The sequence below is a fragment of the Trachemys scripta genome, chromosome 2 (assembly GCF_013100865.1).
Source record: "Trachemys scripta elegans isolate TJP31775 chromosome 2, CAS_Tse_1.0, whole genome shotgun sequence".
Lineage (NCBI taxonomy): Eukaryota > Metazoa > Chordata > Testudines > Emydidae > Trachemys > Trachemys scripta.
In genome coordinates this window covers 143,295,860-143,312,194 of record NC_048299.1, presented here as the reverse complement: position 1 = coordinate 143,312,194, position 16,335 = coordinate 143,295,860, and the positions used below count along the sequence as shown (strand labels likewise).

The 16,335-nt window shown below is 52.0% G+C and overlaps 1 protein-coding gene across 2 annotated transcripts in view; it reads right to left on the bottom strand.

Annotated features, from left to right (window-relative positions):
• Positions 1-16,335, bottom strand: part of GPAT2 (glycerol-3-phosphate acyltransferase 2, mitochondrial) — a gene marked incomplete at its 3' end in the record, with an annotated part of 184,346 nt that overhangs the window by 130,646 nt on the left and 37,365 nt on the right. The window contains 1 exon segment of one of the 2 annotated variants that reach the window (XM_034761709.1): positions 10,489-11,067. 2 annotated transcript variants of the gene reach the window in all.

The window sequence follows — 16,335 nt, the reverse complement described above, 5'->3', positions numbered from 1 at the left end:
CTAACCTCGAGGGGCTCTGTGCAATTATTGAGCTGTGCCAGTCAGCCCCAGCCCTCAGGGGACTGTCTGTGGTTTTGTACTCTGGGGTTATAATTTCTTCGACAGAGCTGTGTTTTCGAAACGGCCAAATCTCTGAGCACTAGGCTTGTTACAGGAGACCAGGGCGGGGGAAACTCTGGGAAGTTGGCATGAAGGCACTGAGGATGGGCTGGAAAAGATCAAACAACAGAATAATGATCTCTATCTCCCCCTGCCCCTACCCACTCCCCATGCATCTCCTGGCCTCTCCCACAAGCCCCTGAGTACCGCTGGTGTTACCTCCTAATGCTGGGGCCATTTTATTGAGCTGATCCTCTTATATGCTACTAATAATTTACTCTGAATTTAGCCCTGTTTTCTGTTGGCAAATTCTCCACTGCCAGATTTTGACTTATTACTGTTCCAAAGGATTTGCTGGTTGCACCGTACAATGGTCAACTAAGTCACATGCTATGGTTTCTGTACCCTAATTGCATGGCATACACTTTATTTATGTATTTAAAGGCGGCGGGGGGGGGGGGGGATTCCATAGCCTGTTTTGTAATTTATCCTTGAATGTTTGTAACTCTTCAGGTGCCCTATGAGCTGAGTGAGAAAAAGAGGTTTTTTTTTCAAAATGTGACGGGTTCGGTCACAGAGACCCCCTTGGGACTGTCACCTGACGTGCTGAAACTACCTCTGAGCCCATTTTCCCTGCCAGCTTGGGCCTCCAGAACCCTGCCTTGTTGAGCCAGACACGCTAGCCTGCTGCAACACAGACCCGGGGTCTGAACCACGCCCCCAAAGCTATTTGCTCCCCCAGGTATTAATCACTTACTCTGGGTCAATTAATAAGCAAAAAGTGATTTTATTAAGTATAGAAAGTAGGATTTAAATGATTCCAAGTAATAACAGACAGAACAAAGTAAGTTACCAAGCAAAATAAAACAAAACACGCAAGTCTAAGCCTAATATATTAAGAAACGGATTACAGGTAAATCTCACACAGGTGAAATATCGGCGCAGGAAAAAAAAAACGGAGCTCCACGCCCCCCCACCCCACCCCAGCTTGCCTCCGCTCCGTCTCCACCTCCCCCCTCCCTCCAGCGAAAAAAACAACAACAAAAGACGGCCGCCGGAGCGCCACGCTATGCCATGCCCCCCCCCCACCCCGCACCAGCTTGCCTCCGCTCCGTCTCCACCTCCCCCCACACTCCAGCGGAAAAAAAAAACAAACAAAAAACGGCTGCTGGAGCTCCATGCCCCGTCCCCCCACCAGCTTGCCTCCGTGCCGTCTCCACCTCCCCTCTCCCTCCAGCGCTTGCGTCGCCATACAGCTGATCAGTGCAAGCCGGGGAGGGAAGGGGGAGGAGGAGGAATGCAGTGTGCTTGGGGAAGAGGCAGGGCCAGGGCGGGAATTTGGGGAGGGATCCAATGGGGCAGTGAGGGGGCGGGGATTTGGGGAGGGATCCAATGGGGGAAGAAGGGGCGGAGTCTGGGCAGGGGGGGGCACGAGCCCGTGCGCCGGCCTGGAGTGGAGGCAAAATATCGGGACAATTCGCGTCCCGACCGAAGGTAGGTCGGGACGTGGGAGAAATAAGCAATATCGGGACAGTCCCGATAAAATCGGGACATCTGGTCATCCTACCCTCAGAGATATTCCAATAAGCTTCTTTCACAGATTAGACTCCTTCCTAGTCTGGGCCCAATCCTTTCCCCGGTACAGTCCTTGTTAGTTCCAGCAGCCATCTTAGGTGTTAACAGGGGCTTTCTCATGGCTGCCCCTTATTATCTTGCTCCACATCCTTTTATTTCATTGGGACAAGGCAGGAATCCTTTGTCTCTCTGGGTCCCCACGCCTCCTTCTAAATGGGAAAGCACCAGGTTTAAGATGGATTCCAGTATCAGGTGACATGGTCACATGTCACTGTAAGACCTCACTCTTCATTATCCAGGGTTTGGCCTACACGTACACAGGAAGGCTTGCTGGTTAACAGAGCCATTTACAGTTCATTGATTCTGACACACCCTTAATGGCTTCCACTTAATATGTTTACATCAGTAACACAAGTTTATATCTTATTCTCCTAACTCCAGACACAGAAATAATACATGCAAATAAATGGAATGAACACACTCAGTAGATTATAAGCTTTGTAATGATACCTTACAAGAGACCTTTTGCATAAAGCATATTCTAGTTACGTCATATTCACACTCATAAGCATATTTCCATAAAATATATGGAGTGCTGCTACGTCACAGAGGACCCATAGCCGGCTTTGTAATTTATCCTTGAATGTTTGTAACTCCCCCTATGAGTCGAGTAAGAAAAATAGGGTGTTTTTTTCAAAATGGCAAAGAACGGTATTTAATATGTCCCCTGTGTCACATTACATTTCATCCCTACATCTCACCACACTTTGCAAAGAAAGGACAGCGAGTGAGATTTTCAGAAATGCCCACGTCACTTGGGGACTTTTGAAAACCTTGCCCAGTATCCTTAGCAAAAAGGAGCATTGCAACACTTGTGGACGTACCCAAGCTCACTTTACTCTAGCTAGCTACAAATAGGAGTGAAGCCGCAGCAGCACAGATCAGCACAGAGTAGCTGCACAGGTAGTTACCCAGGGTCCTGGGTGGATTTGTACGGCATGAGCTGAAACCTGTGCGGCCCTCAACGTCACTACTTCTGTGCTGGCCCTGCTTCCGGATACTCTTGTAGGGGGTGGATTGGGAATGTGTCCAGGGTGTGGCTGGAATGCATTAGCACTATTCTCTGCTTCCCAAGGCCCACAGGGGCCATGGAAAGCAGAGTATAAATTAGAGCAGCCCCAAGTCTGCTCTATCTTACACTGGGGGAATGCAAGGACCCTGCATAGCCCTAGAATACGGGGAATGCAAAATTGGCTTTAAAGCACCTCTCACTTTGTCCCTGCTCCAAGGCAGGAATGGGATAGCTGCAAATCAGGCACCTGGTGTGGGGATAGGGATAGGATAATAGATGGAAATTCCTGCATAGAAGAATAATAGGAGGTATGGAGCCGCTAGGCAGTACTCCAAGCAGGCAGGAGCTCCAAACCACTGGCAACGAGGAGACGTGGAGATCAGGAGTGATAGAAGCCCATGGAACATTTTATCTCTGGTCCCCGTCCAATCCAGATTCATAGTGATGGCATTTTATTACTGTCCAACGACGGTTTTGGTGGCTTGTGTAATCCACGTTAATACCAATGTGACTCTCTGTCCCCCTCTAGTGGCTGGAGGTTTGTGTGTCTGCTACTTGCCTCTATGTTAGACAGAAAACGAAATGTCTTGGAAAATAAGTGCCTTTGAAAGATTCTGATGATGGGTTGGACAGACGTCTTCCCCAGCACAAATAGCTGAGAAGCTGCCAACCGGCAACTCATTGGCACCAGAATCAGAAGGAAGCGCTGGCCAGATGTGAGGCCCGTGCTCTGGATGCCACCACACGGCTTCCAACATGAAGCTGTCACGTGCAAACCAACAGGTGTGAGGAAACAAGGGCGCCTGAAAGCAACCTAAAGAGCCCCTAGCAGGGAGAGGAGAATAGTGGCTCTCAGCCCCATAGAGCAGATGGGAACAGCAGCGCACAACAGAGAGGGATGGAAGAGATAGCACCAGCATTGGCATGGGAAGACTCCACTGCCTCTATGCTAATGCAGTTGGGCCTGTTAGCGGTATAGGCCGTGGGTTCAATTCCCACTTGCGAGGTTGTTACGTTAACTGATTTTCTTGTGGACGAGTGTCCATATCACAACGGGCACCTCACGGTGGTCACAGTCTTTGGCAGCAGCTTCAGCAGAGAGCTTAAAGCCTGCATACCGCTGCACACACACACTTCTGAGTCCTGGGGGTCTCTACAGGGCAGGCTTGGAGGTAAACAAGGAATAGTGAGACCCCCATTAATTCAGATTCCACAAATGTAATCCTGTAGTCGGCTTAGCTTGCAAAGGCCTTGCCCTCAGTGGCATCTTAGCATAGGTAATACGATAACTTTTGAACACCGCATCTGATCAATTCCAAAATTTCAGGGTATGGTCTAGGCATCAGTGGCCAGAACCCTACTGAATTTGGGGGAAATTGGAAAACCAAAAGGGGGGAAATGGGGACCAGAGGGAGCCCCTGCCAGCTGATTAGCAGAGCTACAGCTTCAAGCACCTCCGCAATTATCTGTAGATCAAACAGCGAGGTGATGGCACCAATTAACACGTCCAGGCATAACAATACCTCTGTATCTCATCTCTGCTTATCCTCCCAATGGAGTTTAACATGCTGACATGCTACTTATCTCCCAGACAGAAAGAAGAGCTGGGGGCGGGGAATGCGGGGATGCAGGGAATGGGGCATGCACACAGCCCCTGGCATGAAGGGGAAAATGGGGGACCCGAGTGTGGAGGAAGTGGGGAATGGAGCACACAGAACCCCTGGTGGGGGGAATTGGGGGACAGTGGTATGGGGGGAAGGGGCCTCACAGAGTCATAGAATCATAGACTAACAGCGTTGGAAGGGACCTCAGGAGGTCATCTAGTCCAACCCCCTGCTCAAAGCAGGACCAATCCCCAACTAAATCATCCCAGCCAGGGCTTTGTCAAGCCGGGCCTTAAAATCCTCTAAGGAAGGAGATTCCACCACCTCTCTAGGTAACCCATTCCAGTGCTTCACCACCCTCCTAGCAGGGCTGCCCAGAGGGGGGACAAGCGGGGCAATTTGCCCCAGGACCCGGGCCCCGCAGGGGCCCCCACGAGAGTTTTCAGGGGCCCCCACGAGAGTTTTTGGTGGGTCTTCGGCAACAGGTCCTTCAGTGCGTGTGAAGGACCCGCTGCTGAAGACCCGGCGCTTCTTCTGCTCCGGGCGGCAATTCAGCAGCGGGGGTCCTTCCGCTGCGGGTCTTCGGCGGCAGTTCAGCGGCGGGTCCTTCACTCGCTCCGGAACCCGCCGCCAAAGTGCCCCAAAGAACCGCAGCGGAAGGACCCCCGCCACTGAAGACCTCAGGCCCCCTAAATCCTCTGGGCGGCCGTGCCTCCTAGTGAAAAAATGTTTCCTACTATCTAACTGAAACCTCCCCCACTGCAATTTGAGACCATTGCTCCTTGTTCTGTCCCTAGCATGGTAGAGAAGGGGGAACTGAGGTTGCACACAAAGCCCCAGGCACGGGAGAAATGGGGGGCCCTGGTGTGGAGGAAGTGGGAAATGGAGCGCACAGAACCCCTGGTGGGCGGAATTGGGGGGACACTGGCATGCAGGGAAGGGGCCACACAGAGTCCCTAGCATGGTAAAGAAGGGGAACTGAGGTTGCACACAAAGCCCCAGGCATGGGGGAAATGGGGGTCCCTGGTAAGGGGGGGAGGGGAACCCCTGGCATGGGGGGAGATTGGGGCATTGTAGGGAGTCCCTGCAACGGAGGAGGTGGGAGGATGGTGCCCAGGGAGCATGTGGGGGAATGGAGGGGTGCCAGCTGCCAGGAGACCTGGTAGGTGCACTAAGCATGGCCTGTGCCCACTACAAAGTGGATGACCCCTAGTACTGCTCCCCTCCCTCACCCGTCTGCTCCATCCGCCCGGATGGGGCTTCATGAGAGTCCAGCCCCTGGCGCACACACCCCGCGCCCCACCCCCCCAGCACCCAATGAAGTTAAAGCACAGCCTGTGGCTTCCCTCTTGTTGCCTGGGCCGAGCCAGCTGGCGTGATGCGAGGTAATGAGCCGGGGAAGCCAGCCGCTGATGTCTATCTAGCACAAACACACCCACGGATATTAAACTCTGGCCAGGACAAAAGACCAATACAGGTTCCATTTACAAAGCTTTGCTTCCTTTATCGCCCGTGCCCCTCGCTGTAATGAGTTTAATTTTTTACTGGAAGAGCACAGGGATTGGCGCTGTCAGAGGCTACAGCCCTCTCTGTTTTCCCAGGGCCGAGAGGCTGCTGGGTGCAGGCTTGGGAACAACGGAGCTCAGTGGAGCTGCAGAACGGGGGATTACGCAGGGAGAGAGCGAAGGGGCTGGCAGGTGCAGAGCTGGGACTAGTGGAGGGGCTGAGAGCACCCCAGAGCTCAGCGTGTTCCCAGGGCAGGGACAGCATGGGTTTGCTTAGGGGAAAGGCGGTTTGGACAGTGCTCAGGACTGGGCCAGGGAGAAGGGAGGGACTGACAGCGGTGGAGACCCCTGGGATGGGGGCTGCAATGTCCTGGGCCCTGGAGGGTGTCGGTGGACGCCGAGCAGCAGCAAACAAAACCTGCCAGGTCTCTTCTCTGGTGTCTGCCATCGTCTTTTATCTGATAAGGCCCAGCCCTTCGGGCAAGCCAGTTTTTACCTACAAGAAAGCAAGAGCAGCTCGGACACTAATACAATAAACAACCAGGAGCATATTCCAACCACCACCACCAGAGGCTGGGTAGGCCGGGCACTGGAGGAGGAGTGAGGACACCTGGGTTCTATTCCACTGCCGTGCTGCGTGACTTTCCTCAAGCCACGTCCCCGCTTGATGCCTCAGTTTCCCCATTCATAAAGGATACCCTGAGGGTCTGTCTACATCACAGCTGGTACGGCAGCACAGCTATGGTACTGTTGGGCCGTAGCGGAGATGCTTCCTACATTGACGGAAGGGGTTTTTCCATCAATGTCGTTAATCCCTCTCTCCGAGAGGTGACAGATACGTTGTCAGAAGAATTCTCCCGGCAACCTAGCCGTGCGCTAGGGCAACCTAACTACGGCGCACGGGGCGTGACATTTTTCACAGCTCTGAGTGTCGTAGCTGGGTCGATCTCATCTCTATGTGTAGACCAGGCCTTAGACACGAGACACCTCGGTTCTCTTTGTGTCTCTGCCACTGCGTTGCTGGGGGACCTCGGCCAAGTCACATCACCTCCCTGGGATGGGTTAAGATCCGGAAAATGATGCTTAGCTCCTTTGCAATCTAGGGATGGAAAGAGCTAGGTATTATCATCACCAGGGGAGTACAGAGGGGTGGCTTCTGTGCAGATGGGGGCTAGGATACACCTCCTCGCCACCCCCTCCCCCCACAAGATCATTTTGCTTCTGATGGTTGCAGTGCTGCTGATAAATCCTGAAATTAACCAGGACTCTCCTGGGATATTTATATCTACCAGTCACTTATGTGAGGCAAACGCAGAGATAACGGCATTACCTCCAGAGCCTCGGGCGGCTGGGAGCTGGGGAGGCTGGGGGCTGGCTTAAGTCTTGTTTTCTGTCTTCATCCAGTGCCTTGGGGATCCGGTCAGACTCTCCACCCTGCCTGTCTCCCCAGGTCAGCCCCCAAAGAAAGACATGGGTTCACCAGAACATCGGCACTGAAATCAGGCCTGAAATCCTAATCTAACCTCCAAGTTCCTCCCCAAAATACCCCATCCCCAGAAATAAGTGGATTGTGTAGAGAGAGGTCATAAGTCATGCCCAGGGCTCAGTTACTATTGTCTTATAGAGACTGCTTGGCAAGGCGGATAATGAATGCTCTAGATTCACCAGTACCAGACGCTTTTCATGGATCTTTCCTATTCTATCACCTCCCAAAAAGGGTTAGGACCCCCCCCACAATGAATGCCCCAACTTCCTGTCCTCTCAACAACACACAGGAGGCCTGCTGCAAAGAAACTCACCGTCATCCTGGTAACATCCATCCAAGGATCTAATAGCAACAGAAGGACCCTCCTTCACTTCAGCAGGCACTGGGTCAGGCCCCCTTAGCATTGCCAGGCAGGGGCTGCTGCCCCATAGCCCAGTGTGGTGCAGCGGTTAAAACGGGCAACTGGGGGTCATGGGTCTCCTGGCTCTGCTACTGACTTGCTGCGTGACCTTGGGTGCCTCACTTTGCCTGTCTAGAAAAGGGGGAGAGGTCAAGGGACATGCCTCAGATCACAGCGCGAGCAGGGGCAGAACAGGTAATATAGCCAAGGAATCCTGTCCCCTGCCTGACCATTAGAACACACCCCTCCCCAGTGATGAGACGGGAACCCCAGAGTCCTGACTCCCAGTCCTTTGCTTTAACTACTAGACCACACTCCTTCCCAGAAGCAGCCTTAGAAACACAAGAAGAAGCCCTGACTTCCAGTCGCTTAGTCCCTCCAAGAGCCGGGAATAGAACCCAGGAGTCCTGCTCTACCCATCAGATCAAAATGAAGCCACTCGAAATCTAGTGATTTAGACAGGCACATCTCTCGTGAAAGGTGAGGGACAGAGACTTTAACTCCTGGTGTCTGCACGAGTTGCCCACTGGAAGAAAATGATTGCCCAGCAAAAGAGAAGAGAGGCCGGGGAGGGTCAGTGATGGGGGACGGAGAGACACGTGTCCTTAAGGAGGTAGACAGTGTGTGACAAGGATTGTCTTGTCTCATTTTTTTATCCCCCAGCTTGCTCTGGGCCCCGGCAGCCACCTCGGCTTGTATACAGAGATCTCTGCACTTAGCTGACATGTAATAACCTCTCTAGAGCCATCTTCCTCCTGCACTGACAGCTGTGGAGTGATGGGATCCCAGACCCTGGGGAGGGCTGGATAGACCACGGACCCTGCCCTGCTGCCATCCGAAGCTGGGTGTGCGTGGGAAACCGCGTTGGAGGCTGTAGACTGTGATGAGCCCGCCGAGAGATGAAAGCTGCTGATCCTCCAGAGAAGGCTCCCTGGTTAATTTCCCCTAATTATGTCTGACATTTTCCCATCACTTTGTGAATTTGATTGTACGCGAGAGAGCAAATGCAAGCCCTGCACCAGGATCCCGCCAGGGCTGGGCTCATTCTGATCTCGCTCACAACGGCTTTACACCAGTAACTGCATTGACTTCACTGGGATTTACACCAGTCGGAGTCAGATCAGAATCAGGCCCATGGGCTTCAGGTGGAGTCAGACCTGATTTACACCAGTGTGAGATCAGAATCTGGCCCCCTGCAAACTACAGAGAAAGAGAGACGCTTAGAAGGAGAGAGAGAGGAACTGATCAAAGGTACAACGAACAAAGTGGCTCAGAAGGGGGCCAAGAGGAATCAGAGCTTCTTTGTCACCTCTGAAAAGCATCCAGTACCTTTTTCTCCCATCCTTTTCCTACCTCACAGTCCAGTGAAACAGCTATTGCAATAAATCCAAGATCACCAAGCAGCTTATGCCAGCATTTTAATACTACTAATAATAATTAATTATTACCACCATAGTGCAGGGGTGGGCAAACTTTTTGGCCCGATGGCCACATCGGGGTTGTGCATGAAAGGCTGGGTAGGGAAGACTGTGCCTCCCCAAACAGTCTGGCCTCCGTCCCCTCCCACTTTCCGCCCCCTGACTGCCCACTCAGAACCTCCGAGCCATCGAACTCCCTGTCCCCTGACCGCCCCCTCCCGGGATCCCCGCTGCCTATCCAACCCTCTGCTCCCTGTCCCCTGACTGCCCCGACCCCATCCACATCCCCGCCCCCTGACAGCCCCCCCGGGACTCCCACCCCCTATCCAACCGCCCTTTGTTACTCATCCCCTGACCACCCCCTCCCAGAACCTCCCACCCCTAACTGCCCCCCAGGATCCCACCCCCTTATCCAGCCTCTCTGCTCCCTGTCCCGATGCCCTCCCGACCCCATCCACATCCCTGCCCCCTGACAGGCTCCCCGGGACTCCCACTGCCAACCCTCCCTGTTCTCCATCCCCTGACCGCCCCCCCAGAACCTCCGCCCCATCCAACTGCCTCCTCCTCCCTGACTGCCCCCCAGGACCCCTGATCCCTTACCCAACCCCCCCCGCTCTCCGCCCCCTTACCAACAGCAGCTGTGACACCCGGCCAGAGCCAGCTGCACTCCCCACGCTGCCCAATGGGAGCGGTGGGCCAGAGCGTGGCTCACACGGCAGAATGGCTGCGGGGATGGGGGGACAGCAGAGGAGGGGTTGGGGACTAGGCTCCCCAGTCGGGAGCTCAGGGGCCAGGCAGGACGGTCCCGCGGGCCGGATGTGGCCCGCAGGCCGTAGTTTGCCCACGTCTGCCATAGTGCCTTGGAGTCGCAGACATGGCCCGGGACACCTCTGTGCTAGGCGCTGTACAAACACAGAACAAAAAATAGTCCCTGCCACCAAATGCTCTCAGAATCTCAAAACAGTCTCTCAGACAAGAGACTACAGATGGATACTGTCAGACCAATGAGGGAGAGCAAGGAAACGAAGGGGCCACTGATCTAGGGTCAATACACAATTGTAACGGTACACCCAGCACAGAGGTAAATAGCTCTGGAGCGGAGTCACTTCCATTTGGGATTTTGCCCCCCACTATGGGATACATTGTTGGCCCTTTCTCACAAAGGGAATCACCAAAAGTGGGTGTAGATTAGGAATCAGAGCAAACTCTTCCAGGGGAGGATCAATGCTGCAGTAGGTTTGGAAAAACAGTAAAGGGTATACTTTCCCCGAGCTCCGCCCACAATCCAAGCTCCTCCCCCTTTGATTCCCAAAATGAGACAGCACTCACAGTACAGTCTGCAGATCTGCATAGAATGATTCTCTCCTGTTTCTTGTGGGCTGTCATCAAAAGCGTAAACGGGCGTCAATAGGTTCCAGAGCCAACATCCTGTTGCTTTGAATGGGAGCAGGCCACAGCGCTCAGAACCATTATTTCATGCTGTCTGCAGGCTCAGGCTGGTGCCACTGCACATTTGAACGGTTTCTTTGCGATCAGAATTGCTAGAGACTTATTGTTTTAATTAAAAGCTCAAATTCTGGAGCGCTAGGTAGCAGTCTCCAGGGTAAATTCGAGGCCGGTGTCTCACTTGCATGGTGATTGCCAGTGGCAAAAATTGCTGCTTCTGATGGAAGAAATTTCATCTGTCTTGTGTTTCTGCACAAGATAAATACACGTCCCTGGTGCTGCTCTCTCTCCCCTCTTATCCCTCCTTGGGCAACCTGGAGCAAATGAAAACCAACCAGGCTCTCCAATCAGAGTCCCCGGTCTGCACAGGACTAGGGGGCAGAAACAAGGGGCAAGAAGCAAGATGAAACAGACACAGTGGGGCATTTGGCCCCCATCCCTTTGCGCAGAGAGTTCTCGTTGACTTCCAGGGGAATTCCATGCCTGGATCAATTGCAGGATATAATCTAATGAAAAGGGAGAGTGCGCGTGCGAGAGAGAGAGAGAATGGATGAGCAATAGGTGGGGATGGGGGGAAAACGATGGGGGGAAAGAGAGAGAGAGGACGCTTCCAGTGCAAATAGGGGGCTTTTACTGACGGATTAATAGGTTGTCATGACAACAGCTGTACCTTTTAGAGTAATTATTCGTGAATAACCGAACAACAATGAGAGACACAAGGCCAACAAGACATTTTTTGTTGTTGTTGTTTTTTTGTTCGCAGCTAAAACTCTCTCTGGCTGGTTTAGGAGAAGCAGGGAGCAAATGCAACAATTGAAATGCAACCGCACGTGCTGTGTGTCACCCGCGCTGAGATGCGCCTGTGTGAAACTGGCCCCCATGGGGTGTATCGGAGCCAGATTGCTGACTTTCAAGACATTCTAACAAGGTTTTACTCCTGTTAGCCCTGCAGAGCCAACACAGAGCTGGATGCCTTATTCCAGCTCATGCATCGCAACAGAATCATCCCCTAAAGGCCTGATCCAAAAGCCACCAAAGTCAGTAGGCGTTTTTCCATCGCCTTTTGTAGGCTTTGGCTCATTCTAACAGCAGAGCCTTTGTTGCTGGCTGAGGGAGAGCAGGTAAGACAGCTTAACTCATAGCCGAGGCTGTGGGGCGAAAAAGCATGGCTTTATTTGTAAACTGAGCAAACCTGAGCTGGGGTAATCCATTGACAGGTGATCAGCATGGAGCCCCACCCAGCCATTTTTACAGGGTGACAATGTGGCATTTTGCGAGCTACGGTTTGATTCAGCAGCTACAATGAGAATCCGGGGAGATCTCGGTTTTCTGGTGACCCGATCGTCACCAGAACACGTGGCCCTGTTCTCCCACGACAGGACATATCGCTAACTACACATGTATAACTGTTCTTCAGACCAGCGACTAGAAGAGCAGCAGTGCCCCTGACCGCACACTGGCCAAAGATCCCTGAACAATGGCTAGAGACTCCATTAAGGGCCTTGGAGACTTCACTCTTGCCATCGATTTCATGTCGGAAGGTCGCCCAGATACTCCGGTGATGGTGGCAGGATAAAACCCTAAGGCTTGGTCTGTCCTTAAAAGTTATATTGGCAGTGTTGCCAACTTTCATGGTTTTGTCATAAGTCTCCTGATAATTATTGTTTTCCTTAAAACCACAGCTCCGCAGCTCCTGGAGTCAAGCAGATATGGGATGCTTTCAGCCTTCATTCTTAAAGAAAAAGTAAATTTCTGGCCCATGCGGCTGTGGAGAAAGCTTCAAAATGTGACCCCAGTGGCTCAAAAAGCAGAAAGCAAATAAAAATCTATTATTTTTGATATAAGTTCCTGATGTTAAAGCCAATCTCATGATTTCTGGTGAGCCTGACTCCTGGTTTTTGGAACATTTGGGGTGGGCAATACTGGATTGGTACAACTGAGTCAACACAGGCTCAGCCTCTGTCATGTAGACATAGCCTAAAATAGATGTTGCTGGGGGTTGGATTCAATCTCCTTTAAACTGTTGTGACTTCCACCCTTCATTTAAGATGCCTGTCCGAGACAGCTAAGCAGCCCCATCTAAGACAAAAGGGGAATGTGAGCCCCATAAAGAAGCTGATCAAGGTTTCCTGGGGCCCTGAGCGGGAGCAAGTGAGGGGCCCCCCATGCCAGACCTGTGGCCCTGCCCCATTCCTTCTGCCTGCACCCCCACCCGCTCACTTCTTTCCGCCCCCCTTCACGTCTATACAACAGCTGCACAGCTCCTGCACTGCAGCTGCGTCACTGTGGCACCATTGCATGGACGGGAGGGGTTTTTCTGTCGATACAGTTACTCCACCCCTCCGAGAGCTGGTAGCTAGGTTGACAGAAGAATTCTTCTGTCGTCCTAACCAGATCGGCACCAGGAGTCGACCTCACGACATCGCGCAGGAGGTGAGATTTTTCACAGCCCTGAGTGATGGAGCTAGGTCGAGCTAATTTTTCAGTGTAGACCAGGCCTAGAAAGAGCGTTTGGGGAGAGCTGACTGAAAGAGTTTCTGGTTTGCTAGTTGTTTCCTGTTGTTTAGATCCTCCTGAGTTCAGGGAAACAGGCAGGACCTTGTCCGGATTCAGTAAATACACCAGACTGCATCAAAGATACCAGACTCCATCGTCAATATCTCCTCCCCGCCCCCATCTGGAACAACCCAAAAAGCCCCGCATTTTGACTAATCACTCGGGTTAACAATATGTCACTCCTGATAGAGTGTTATCACTAGTCAGAGAGAGCTAAAGAAAGACAAGAGATGAGATATAGAGATAAACAGGGTGGGGAGAGTAAGGGTACTTCTATACTTACCCGCTGGTTCGGCGGCAAGCAATCGATCTTCTGGGATCGATTTACCGCGTCTTGTCTAGACACGATAAATCGATCCCGGAAGTGCTCGCCGTCCACGCTGGTACTCCTGCACCGCGAGAGGAGTACGCGCAGTCGACGGGGGAGCCTGCTTGCCGCGTGTGGACCCGCGGTAAGTACCTTGTAGTTCGAACTAAGATACTTCGACTTCAGCGTTGCATATCTTAGTTCGAACTGGGGGGTTAGTGTGGACCAGCCCATAGAGAGGCAGAGAGCACATTACAGTTTACGGACACACTAGGGAATTGAAACTCTCTGGCAGCAGCAGCACGCAGGCAACCTACATAAACTCTCACTGGGGCTTGGCTGAGAGCACAGGAGGACAGGCCTGTTACTAAATATCCGTGTCATGACTAGCATTGCTGTCTCCTTTCACATGCCCTCTCCCACGGATGCAGTAACCCCGGCCGGAGCAGTGTCCCAGCGAGGAGGATATAGTGCAGCAGGCAGGACTCGGTGTGTTTCCGAGCGGAAGGCCATCAGAATTCTGCCCTCTCCAAACACACATGTGCTTAGGAGCAGCTGAGCACAGAGGGGTCCCGGGAGGTGGAGCAGAACCAGGACACCAGATCCGGAGCTGCAAACTCCCCAGCTGCAAACTCCCCAGCTGGGCCCTGTCTCTAGAAAGGGAAGAGTGATAGGGACACAGGGAAGGATGAGAGAGGATGCAAAAAGTTCAGTGACCCTGTGACCCACCAGAGAGGCGACTTCTTGAGCTGGGATACTTGGAGCATTTCCCAATAAACAGAGAGGCTGTAAAAGGATGACAGGCTGAGAAAGAGGAGGAGGGTGGAAGAGAGACCTGGATTGTCCCTGGGCCCAACTTTCTGCTCCCAATCAGAGCCCTGATCATTACAGTTATCACAATACCGCCCAGAGGCAGAGCTGGGCAGGAATCGGCTTTCCCGTTCCATGAGCATTTTTGAGATTTTGAAAAATTTTCCCATCCAAAATTGGGGCCAAAAGTCAAAATCTCCAACAAACAAACTGCAACTGGAAAATAAAAAAGAATTGTAGATCGGCTCAATCGGAATGTTTCATTTCAACCTTTTTGGGGAAAACGGTTTTCCCTTAAATGAATGTACCTTTCTAGACACAATCTCCAGTCGAACGGAGAAACGGAACTATTTTCGTTTTAAAAATGTCAAAAGGCCAATTTCAAAACATTCTCCCCCCCCCCCCCCCCCCCCCCCCGCCAAAAAAAATGGGCCTTTTCAGACCCAGAAGAAGTTTGGGCAGCAATTTCCCAGCTGGCTCAGAAGTGAGGCTCCATCATGTTTCATGCTGCAAAGATGGTTTCATGCTCCAGGTGCCACATTGGGACTCAGAAGTCAGTTCAATTTCCTGCACTGCCAGACACCCTGTGTGACCGTGGGCAAATCACTTAGCCTGCCAGGCCTGAGATCCCCATCTGTAATGCCAGGCTAATAATCCTTCCTCTGCCTGCCCTGGTCTTTTACTGCATCTGTGCAGCACCTAGCACATCGGAGGCATGACCATGGCTGTGGTCTCTAGTTCCTAGTGTAATAAATAGAGAGAATAATGTTTACACACAGCCACAGGGAGGCAAAGTCCCTTTTCCGGCTGGCTGATCCAGCCAGGGTTGCCTACAATAGCAGAGGATTGGTCTCAGTGACCCAGGAAGTCACATCCAGTCCTCTGCCGTGCTATGCAAACTGGTACCAAGGCCAGTTCTCCAGCTCCAACTGATTTCAGTGCCAGTTATGTGACACTGATTGACTGATTCCTAATTCTCTGCTGCTGTGTGGTCCTTCACGCCTGTGCCAGGCAGATGCAAAGCACTGTCATGGTGAGCTGGTCGCCTGGGGAGCCCACTTCGCACAGATTGAAAGGATGCCACAGGGAGCAAGATGGCAGAGAATCCAGCCCCAGCTCTCTGAGCTGGAGCCATTCCAGCGCTCACTGCCTAACCAGAGTCAGGTCCAGTCCCAGCTGCATGGTAAAAATTGATCCCCCCTGCTGTGCAGTCGATTACAAGTGACTCTGACCTCAGTTCTGCATTCCCAACTGACCCCACTGCCGTCTGCCCTGTCTGGGTGGATTCACCTGTTGATACTGGCTCCTGATTGAAAGCTGAGGCTGCCTCTTTGACTTGCATCCATCCCAATGCCAGCCGCCCTGATGACTCCTGAGTCAAAGTCACTAGGGCTGGGCCACAATGCTCAGCTCCAAGTGCCCACAATGCTTAGAGGCGTTCAGAGTTGGCGTTTCACCATGGAGCCAAACTAATTCTCTCATTGATGTAATCTATCTATCCATCCATCTCCTACATACCCATCTGTGACGTTATTGATATAATCTGGGACCATATAGAACATGGTTGCAACCAAAGTCCTGTAGTGGCACCAAATCTTGTATAAAAGGGGTCAAATGAGGTGTCTAAGACAAGATTATGGTTTGCTGGTTATAATTATGCTGTCTATATGTGTGTATCAATTTTGTAGTTGAAGTTATAAATATTGGCTCTAAATTGTCTGTATTTCAAACTTATGCTATGCTTCTGTGATACATCCCAGACAAGTTGGTGTTAGCTCTGCCTAGCCTGCTTGATGGCCCATTAAGGACCATCAGCTATACAATTGACCCATGGAGAGAAGCCAGATATGCCTTGCAACTCAGCAAAGTATGCAGGGACTGGCCCATGTGACTCCAGACTCCATTTTGCTGTAATTTTCCAGAGTAAGGACAAAGAGGTGTTCTTACACCTGGAAAGGACTATAAACGGCTAATGCCTCCCCTCCATCTTGTCTTCAATCCTGCTTCTTACCGCTGGAGGGACTTTGCTACAAACTGAAGCGCTGAACAAAGGACTG